At 37.1% G+C, this 10,455-nt stretch overlaps 1 pseudogene; it reads left to right on the forward strand.

The window, feature by feature from the left end:
- The first annotated feature begins 589 nt into the window (after positions 1 to 589).
- LOC120252806 lies at positions 590 to 5,872 on the forward strand (annotated as a pseudogene).
- The last annotated feature ends 4,583 nt before the right edge of the window (positions 5,873 to 10,455 follow it).

The raw sequence follows: 10,455 nt of genomic DNA on the forward strand, positions 1-10,455 counted from the left end.
ATTTGTCCAAGTTCTATCAAGTTTTTAGCTAACCTTCAGGTTTGGGTAGGTAGCCTAACCCTTGAACAGGTATAGTCATAAATGATATGACTAATCAATTTGGACTTTAGAAAACAACAAATTTAAAATTTTATAATGTCCTGATCACTTAGTATCTCAACCGGCTAAATTTGATATTATTTGAGGTTGTAATATTGCATGATCAGAGTGTTCAAATATTCATTATACATAATAGTTTAAATATATATGTTTGAACAGTTCAAATTATTTATTGAAGTAGCTAATTGAACAATCCATGTGATGTATATGGTGTTGTTGGCCATAGGAAAGTTATGGTTCTTGGAATCTTAATTTTCTTAATTCTAAGCCATATATGTCTCTATTTTATCTTGCATCGCTTACAATGAAGAAGCATGTATGGATTAGAAGAACCACAACTTGCCATAACGGACAAAGATCAAGATAAGAAGTTCTACAATCCATGTTTTCTTGGTGGTTAATGATCAAAGCATTCATTTTTTTGACCCCCTAAGATTAAAACCAAATCTACAATCTATATAAACCTCAGCATAGAACACACCATCTTGCACCATTAAACCAACCAAACAAAACCCTAACCCTAACCCTAAATGTGCTCCATGGACATCTCTAAGCTTGCACTATGCTTGGCATGCATCATGGTACTTCTAGCCATGACAAAACAAACCCTAGCACAAAACTTAGCTCAAGACTTCGTCAACGCTCATAATTCAGCTCGTAGCGCCGTCGGTGTTGGTCTGGTGACGTGGGTATTGAGGATAATGTTGATCAGAGTGAATAATGTTGGTCAGTGTTTCAGCAGTTTGAAACAGAGTCAAGTCACGGGTTAGTCTATGCATGGGAATTTGCATGTTAACTTAATTGCTTGACTTGTTGTTGTTGTTGTTGATGTTGTTGTTGTTGTTGTTGTTGTTGTTGTTGTTTTTAGAAGCTTTAATTACTTTTACTATAATCTTTGTTTGTTATGTCATGTATGCTAGTAAACTCTCATATGAGCATCTTTGTATGTTGCTTTTATCAATAGTTCATGTTATGAATGAATATACAGCAAAGTGTGCTGTAAGTTAGATTAAGATTTGTGCAGCTTTCTCTGAACTCTTGTTCTAGATCTTTGATTGTTGTGAGGTTAACTGAATATACATTCTAAGTGTCCTGATCCTTTCAGTGGTATCAAAGACATTAAGATGGCCAGTTCTTCATCAGCTAAAGAAGCAAATGCTCCATATTTTGGAGGAGAAGACTACAACCTATGGAACTTAATGATGAAAACTATGTTTCGATCAAAGGATCTGTGGAAGCTCGTTGAAAAGGGTTTTAGCAAAGAAGGAGATGGCAATCAACTCAATGAAAGCATGAAAAAGGATACCAAAGGTCTTTATCTCATCCAACATGCCCTTGATAAAAGGATTCTCGTTAGGATTTCAGGAACCAAAACAGTGAAAGAGGCTTGGGAAATCATCAAGATTGAGTTTCAAGGAAACCAGAGTACACTCACAGTTAAACTGCATTCTTTTCAAAGGGAATTTGATGCAGCAAAGATGAAGCAAGGCGAGAAAATTCAAGACTTTGTTAGTAGAGTTTTGGATATAGTTTATCAAATCAGAATATTGGAGGAGGACCTTCCACAGAAGACAGTAGTGTCCAAGATATTGAGGAGTCTCACACCAAGGTTTTCACAACTGGTTCATTCTATCATATAAGCAAAAGATCTTAACACCATTGCTATCGACGAGCTTAGTAGATCTTTAAAGAGTCATAAAGCTATTCTCAATCTCTCAGATGATATTGATGAAGAAAGGCACTTCACATTAGTAGCTCACAACCCAGAGATCAATCCAATCGTGGAAGTAAAGGACGAGGTCGTAGCTTTCCTCATGGTAGAGGATGCAGGCGTGGATGAAGCTTTAAACCAGGTCGCACAGTTGATTCTAGCTGACAGCACAAAGGCATCCAGTGCTTTGTTTGCAAGAAATTCGGCATGTAAATTCTCAATGTTGCCATAGAAACAAGGAGGCAAACATAACAAAAGAAACAAAGGAAGAAGATGAAGGAGTGGCATTCATGGTCACTAATGAAGAAGATGATCAAACCGGAGGCATGTGGTTAATTAACAGTGGTTGTTCAGAACACATGTCAGGTGATAAGAGATTGTTTCAGAACATGGACTCAACACCGAATCATTCCATCAAATTGGGAGATGGCAAGACACTCCAAGTTGAAGGAGTTGACAAAGTTTTTCTTAGATCAAGCACTGGGAAGGCTACTGCACTAAAAAAATGTTTGATATGTTCCTAAACTAGCGCATAACTTGCTTAGCGTGGAACAATTAATGGCTTCTGGATATGATGTAGAGTTTGTTGGTGGAGATTGCATCATCAAAGAAGCTGTATCCAAACTGAAGGTCGTGCAGGTAAGCATGACAACTCATAGGTTGTTCCCTCTTGGAGCTAATGATATGAGTTCAGCAAACATATCTAGTAGAGAGGAAGATCTATCAAATCTTTGGCATAAGAGATTTGGGCATGTAATCATGAAGAACTTGAAGCGTTTATCTAAGAAACAATTGGTACTTGGCTTGCCAACTATCTCCAACATGGTGAAGCGTGCTTCAGCTCCATTAGAACTCATACATGTAGACCTTGTAGGACCAATGAAGACACCACACCTTCAATTAAAGGTAATTCCTACTTTTTTTCTATTAACTGATGACTATACCAGATATAGTTGGGTGTACTTCTTACAGTCAGAAGCATTCGATAAGTTCAAACATTTCAAGTTGTTGGTGGAGAAGTAGTACTCATTGCCGGTGAAGACTTTGCCCACCGATCGGGGAGGTGAATTCACATCTCGAGAGTTTGAAACCTACTCAAACTCAACAGTATTCTTCACCAGTTGACGACTCCAAGGACGCCTCAAAAGAACGGTGTCATGGAGAGGAGGAACAAGACCATGACGGAGATGGCCAGGACTATGTTGAAGGAGAAAAAGTTGCCGTCTAAGTACTGGGGTGAGGCGGTATCCACTGTTGCTAATGTTTTAAATTGCTTGGTGACGAAGCCATTGGAATTCAAACTCTGCATGAGGCATTGTTTGGGATGAGACCAAACGTGGACCATCTAAGGATCTTCAATTGTCTAGCTTACATGTATGTTGACCAGCAACAGTGAACCAAATTCAACTCCAAGTCACAAGCATGTGTTTCTACTGGATATTGTGATCATTCAAAGGCCATTTAAAGTCACAAGCTTACATGTAGAAATGTGTGCTTCTTTGAAGAAAAATCCTGGGACTGGTCGAAGCTTGCTGACTTGGATGCCTCAACTTATGAGCCAGCATGTGATGAAGGCGTGACTCAATCTAGTGAAGTGGTGAATTCATCATCACCATTTGATCAAAACAATGAATGATGTGATGTATCTCAGCAAATAATTGATTCTTATGTTAATCCTTCAATCCCTTCGACTAGAGAAGACGACGGAGCTCCGGTGAGATTTTGTAATCTCAATGAAATTTATAATTCTTGTTCATTTGCCTTAATTGTAGCAGACCCTATTACATATGATGAAGCATCAATGGATAGCAACTAGCTTGTAACCATGAATGAAGAAATTGAAGTTATTCGGAAGAACGAAACTTGGAAGTTAACTGAGTTACCAAAAGGAAGGAAAGCAATAGGGTTGAAATGGGTTTACAAATCAAAACTGAATCCAGATGACACCTTGCTAAGGAAGAAAGAATGATTGGTAGCAAAGGGGTTTTTCTTAGCGAGAAGGAATAGATTTTGAAGAAATCTATTCACCGGTTGCAAGGATGGAAACCGTGAGAGTGTTCATGGCTATTGGCACACAGAGAGGTTGGAGGATCTATCAGTTAGATGTTAAAATAGCTTTTCTGAATGGAGAGCTCAAAGAGGAGGTGTTTGTACAATAGCCAGAAGGTTTCATTGTTGATGGAAAAAAAGAGCTGGTTTACATGTTATATAAGGCCCTCTACGGTCTACGTCAAGCGCCCGGGCTTGGTATAGTTGAATTGATGCACAATTCATTAAGATGGGTTTCAAACGAAGTCCTAATGAGCCCACAGTCTATAGCAAGCATCAAGGCTATACTAGCTGACAGTCTCTTGCTCTGTCTATACATAAACGATATCATATATATATATATATATATGGGGTCTTATGATTCAATGTTGAAGGAATTCAAAGAAACAGTGCTGAAAACTTTTGAGATGATTGATCTTGGATCAATGAGATATTTTCTTGGATTGGAAGTTATACAGATGAAAGGTTATACATTTGTTTCACATAGGAAATATGCTGAAAACCTTTCACACAAAGCAGGAATGTTGAACTTCAAATCACTTTCAAATCTGATGAATTAAAATGAAAAGCTTCACTTGCATGATAATTCTAGGACTACAAACTCATCAAGGTACAGAAAACTAGTCGGAGGCTTACTGTATCTGACATATACAAGACCGGACATAATGCACGCAATCTCAGTTGCTTCTCGATTCATGCAATCTCCAAATGGCCATCATCTTGGAGCAGTTAAAAGAATATTAAGATATGTTAATGGAACAATTGTTTATGGTATTCGTTATGATATAAATGATAATTTCAGGCTAGCCGACTACTCAGATAGTACGTGATTTGGGTGGATCACAAGACGATCGAAATTGTACAACTAGGCTGGTGTTCTCACTGAGTTCCGGTTCTGTTGCATGTTGCTTTAAGAAGCAACCAATCACTGTCTTATCTAGTACTGAAGCTGAATATATTTTAGTAACACAAGTAGCTTGTGAAGCAGTTTTGTTACACCTTCTATTAGAAGATCTGAGTGAGAGGCAAGACAGTGCAACTATCATCCTTTGTGATAACCGGTCAGCTATTTCAATCTCTAAGAACCCAGCTCTTCACAGACGAATGAAGTAAATTGATACTCGCTACCATTTAATCCGTGATCTCATGAAGGAAGGGTTGATAGATGTGAGGCATTGCAGCACTGTTGATCAGTTGGCAGACATACTAACTAAGGCCCTACCAAATCATAAGTTTAATACATTTTGTGAAGCCCTGGATGTCAGCTAACTTTCTGATCAAGGGGAGCATATTGAGGATAATGTTGATCAGAGTGAATAATGTTGGTCAGTGTTTCAGCAGCTTGAAACAGAGTCAAGTCACAGGTCAGTCTATGCATGGGAATTTGCATGTTAACTTAATTGCTTGACTTGTTGTTGTTGTTTTAGATGCTTTAATTACTTTTACTATAATCTTTGTTTGTTATGTCTTGTATGCTAGTAAACTCTCATGTAACCACCTTTGTATGTTGCTTTTATCAATAGTTCATGTTATGAATGAATATACAGCAGAGTGTGTTGTAAGTTAGACTGAGATTTGTGCAGCTTTCTCTGGGCTCTTGTTCTAGATCTTTGCTTGTTGTGAGGTTAACTGAATATACATTCTACGTGTTCCAATCCTATAAATGGGATGCCACCATCGTAGCCTATGCTCAGACCTATGGCAGCCAAAGGCTTAGTTAGTGACTGTAAGTTAGTCAACTCCGACGTCCCCTACGTTGAGAACAACTTTGGGGGCTCTAGAGCTGAGTTCACTGACATAGATGCTGTGAACTCTTGCTTGTCAGAGAAACAATACTATGATTATGATAGCAACACTTGCGCTGTCGGGAAACAGTGTGGGCATTATACTCATGTAATGTGGAGGAGCTCGACGAGCATCGGTTATGCTCATATGAAGTGCAATAGTGGTGCCATTTTCATCATTTGCAACTATAAGCCGGCCAAAAATATCGCTGGCCATCGTCCTTATTGAAGGATTAATTGGGTTTCAAAGAAACATGCATGCATGTATGTTAAATGGATAGGTGATACTAGGAATAAGCCATGAATATGTTATTACTTTGATTATTATTATGATAAATAAATGAGATCTTGTGTGATACGTATATTTATGTGTGTTTTTGCTTGTTTGCGTATGCCTTCAAGAATGAAAATCTGTTTACATATTTTTGTATAAATGATATTTATTTATATAGAAGTCGAAATCATTTTTTTTTCTTTATATATATATATATATAGGGTTTAGAGTTTAGGGTTTAGGGTCTGGGTGGACCGGCTAGGAGATTCCTTGTTAAGGATTTCCTGAGCCTCTACTTCGCGGATGTTTGTTGTATTCAAGAGTCCAAACTCGAATCGGTCTCGTCGACCACTTGGAGAGAGATTGGGGGTGCTACCTTAGACCAATTTGCTTTTGTCCCAGCTAAGGGGATGGCAAGGGGTATGATAATTGGATGGAATGGCAACACCCTAGCTGGTAAAGTTGAAAAGGTGGGGGTTTTCAGCTTGACGGTGGAGTTCCGTGACAAGCGTGACAACTTTGTTTGGAGGTGTACCACGGTTTACGGTCTAAACTTGCGTGCTCTTAAGCATGACTTCTGGGATGAGCTTCGGTGTTGTGGTGAGGTTCAACATATTCCCTGGATCCTTTGTGGGGATTTCAACGTAATTTTCTCGACTGAGGACAAGCCGTCGGGAGGACACAATTTTCAGGAGATTCGTATGGCCAATCAATTCATGCTGGATATGGGTCTTTGTGAGCCACCAGCTGATGGTAGGAGGTTTTCCTGGACCAATGGTCAGCGTGACCCTATTTGGGTGAAACTAGACAGATTCTTCGTGAATACCCGCTGGATGGACCGCTTTCCTAGAATTGTTCAGAATAGCTTACCGAGATTAGGCTCGGACCATGTTCCGATTCGACTGGAGGTGGGGGGGTCATTGGTTCTGTCCAAGGCCTTTCAGGTTTGAATTTGTTTGGCTCGCGGCGGAGGGGTTCCAGGATCTGATCAGGGGCTGGTGGAGGGAGATGACCCCTACAGGGTGTGGGGCGTTTGTGTTAGCCAAGAAACTGGCATGTCTCAAAGTGAAGCTGCGGAGTTGGGCCAAATTCAACTTTGGTTCTGTCAAGCTGAAAAAACTTGCGTTTCTTCAGGAGGTGGAGAGACTGGACATTATCAAGGAGTCGAGGTGTCTTGACACGTCTGAAATTGATTTGGAGCGCCAACTTCTTCAATCTCTGGAGAACGTTCATAAGCAAGAGGAAATTTACTGGAAGCAAAGATCTAGGATCCAGTGGCTGAAGGAAGGGGACGGAAACACTAGGTTCTTTCATGCGGTTTCTAATGGAAGGAAAAGCATAAACCTTATCCCGGAAATTACATATGATGGGGCTGAGGTAACCAACCCGAGAGAAATTGGCAAGGTTTTTGTCTCGCGGTTCCAACAGCAATTTGGTAGCAAGCGTTCTTCACGATTCAAAGTGGATCTCCTGAAGCTACTTAGCAACAAGCGTCAAGTAAACCTTACTGAGTTAGAGAGGCCCTATGCAAGGGAAGAGATCAAAAATGCCATGTTTAGCTTAGGTGGTAACAAAGCCCCTGGCCCTGACGATTTCCCTATGCACTTCTTTAAGCTGTTCTGGGAAACAATCAAGGTCCAAGGAGGACATTTACAAGTTTTGTGATGACTTCTACTGGGGCAAAGCCAATTTGGAGCAAATTAATTGGGCTAACATTGCGCTTATCCCGAAGGTGGACTGGTGGAGTCTCCGGAGTCCCCGGGAGACTACCGACCTATCAGCCTTATCAACTCGACGTTGAAAATCATTTCCAAACTGTTGGCAACTAGACTTGGTAGCGTTTTGGATATGCTGGTGGATAACGCTCAATCGGCTTTCTTGAAGGGTCGATGTATTTTGGATAATGTGGCAATCGCGGAGGAACTAATCTATAGCATGCAAAAGAGGAAAATCCCTGGATTAATCCTGAAGATGGACTTTGCAAAAGCTTTTGACTTGGTTGACTGGGATTTCTTGCTAGATCTCCTTAGGGCCAGGGGATTTGGAGGCAGGTGGATTGGGTGGATTGATTGTCTGCTTTTAACTTCTAAAGCTAATGTGTTGATCAATGGTTCGCCTAATGGGTACATTCGCTACAAGATAGGTCTGCGGCAAGGGGATCCTCTCTCCCCACTTCTCTTTGTTCTTGTGACGGACGTTCTAAGTGAGATGTTTAATCATGCGATTCTGTCCAAGGTGTTGGTGGGCGTCCCACTGGGACAGTACAAAAGTAGGTGCAATCTCCAGTTTGCGGATGACTTATTAGTTCTAACTTCTGGAGGTTTGGAGGATCTGAGGATTGTTAAATTGATTCTGTACCTCTTCGAAGGAATGACTGGGCTGCATGCTAATTTCTCTAAGACTTACTTATACTCGATTAGAACTGGTGTGCTGCCTGATGCCTCGGTTGCCGCTACTTTGAATTGCGCTTCTGGCCTTCTGGCGGTCACTTACTTGAGCTTTCCAATCTCGGGACGCAGACCATCTAAACAGGATTGGGAAGGTTTAATTGGAAAAGTCCGGCGGCGTCTGTCATCATGGAAGATTAGACATTTGTCAATTGGTGGTCGGCTTAACTCAGTGAAGGTTTTGTGAGTGCATAAAACAGTTTTTCATGTTTGCACAGATGATCAATTTTATAAAACTTGGTTTATAATTACAGTACATAAACAACAATATATATATGTATACATACTTGAATTTTTAAATTTTAAATTTTTTTATTTAAAATAAGATTTTGAAAATATTAATTTTTCAGAGAAGTCAAGATAATCACATCTAAATTGGGAAAAAAAATCCGAAATAGTGACATAATGTAAGGCCCGTTTTCAGAAGGCCCATAATAATTAACCCAGGCCCAGCTTTTTATATATAAATAAATATTTATATTTTACATTGTGTATATAATAATAAATTGCTACTAAACATGTTAAACTTATGTATCAAAACCTTATTTTTCATGCATTAATTATTTAGTATTTCTTCAAACTGCTTTTTATGAGTAATGAAATTATTATGAAATTAAAATCATGAATATTGATTATGAGAAAATATTAACAATTTTTTTCATCTTGTTTTTTAAAAATATATAAAAACATTAAAATTGAGCTAATAAAGGTTAATTATTAAATTGTTTCTTAGTGATTAACTTGATTTAATTAACAGCTTCATTTTTTTATTATTGAATAATATTTTACTTCAAATGACAGTGATGGCATGGAAAACTTCAGCCAACAAATAACCTTAGAAAAATTATTGTGATAAATATTTTATTATCTTCGTATTAAAGTAATTAATCATTACTTAAAAATCTCTATTATTTTAATTATGTTAAGTTCATAAAAAATATATTCTATTTAAAGTAGTCTTATTTATACTCAACGTCTGAATCTAAACTTAGAAATTGGGATTGGAGAGATTTGATTGTAATATAATTTATTTCTCTATATATGTTCCTTTTGATTCTTATTACCAAGTTTAATTATTCATCAAATGATTTCCCTTTTTTGAGAGAATTATTTTTCCCAAATGGAATAAGAAGATCTTGTCAAAATTAAAAAAGGAACAGGCATGTAAACATATAAAATAATTTGGATTCTAGCAATATTTTTATGTATGTATAATAAGTCAACTTGTGATATATTTGGTATTTTGGTGATACTTAAAGTATTAATAATTTTTAAAAAAATTGCCACATGACTCTTTTAAGTAAATAATTTATTATTTCCATAAAAAAAAATCACACAATCCATCTTTTTCTTTTTCTTTCTACAAAAACGAAATAATTATAATGGATTTCAACTTAAAAATTTATAAAATTTTTCTCCTTGATTAACTGAATATTTGATTTTGTATTTTTCTAAAATATTACAATCACAGTAGATTAACAATATCAAATCAATCACTAACATAAAATTAATACATCATATAAGAACTAAAAATAAAATTAAATACAAATTTCAATTCATAAATGGAAAACTAAAATTTAAAATTTTCATTTAATTTATAATTGAAAAATAGCTATTATTAAAGTTGTTGGTAAAAACACTGATTAATTATGTAAAACATGTATTCCATAAAACCAATGTTCCTAAAAATTAAATGATCAATAAACAAGTAAATAAATAAATAAATAGATAGATAGATAAACAAAGAAAGTTAAAAGATATAGAGAAATAAAATAAATAACTCTCTGTTGGGCTAAGCCCAACATTAAGGTTTAAGCCTAACCCACAAACTATAGGCTTAAGCCCAACTACTAGCAATAGACTAGAAGTATTAGACATCAATTCAACCCAATTATTAACCCAACTTGGCCCAATAAGTCACAGCCCAAGCCCTCTATAGCTCAAGTTCAAATACAAATATAGACATCCAGAATGGGGACTTACAAAATTATATTTTATTTAATAATTTATTAAATAAAAATTAACATAATAAAAATTTGTGGGTCACGGATAAAATTAATATGATTTAATATTATCGTAAATCAAACGAGA

This window comes from Dioscorea cayenensis, chromosome 24 (assembly GCF_009730915.1).
Source record: "Dioscorea cayenensis subsp. rotundata cultivar TDr96_F1 chromosome 24, TDr96_F1_v2_PseudoChromosome.rev07_lg8_w22 25.fasta, whole genome shotgun sequence".
Taxonomy (NCBI): Eukaryota; Viridiplantae; Streptophyta; class Magnoliopsida; order Dioscoreales; family Dioscoreaceae; genus Dioscorea; species Dioscorea cayenensis.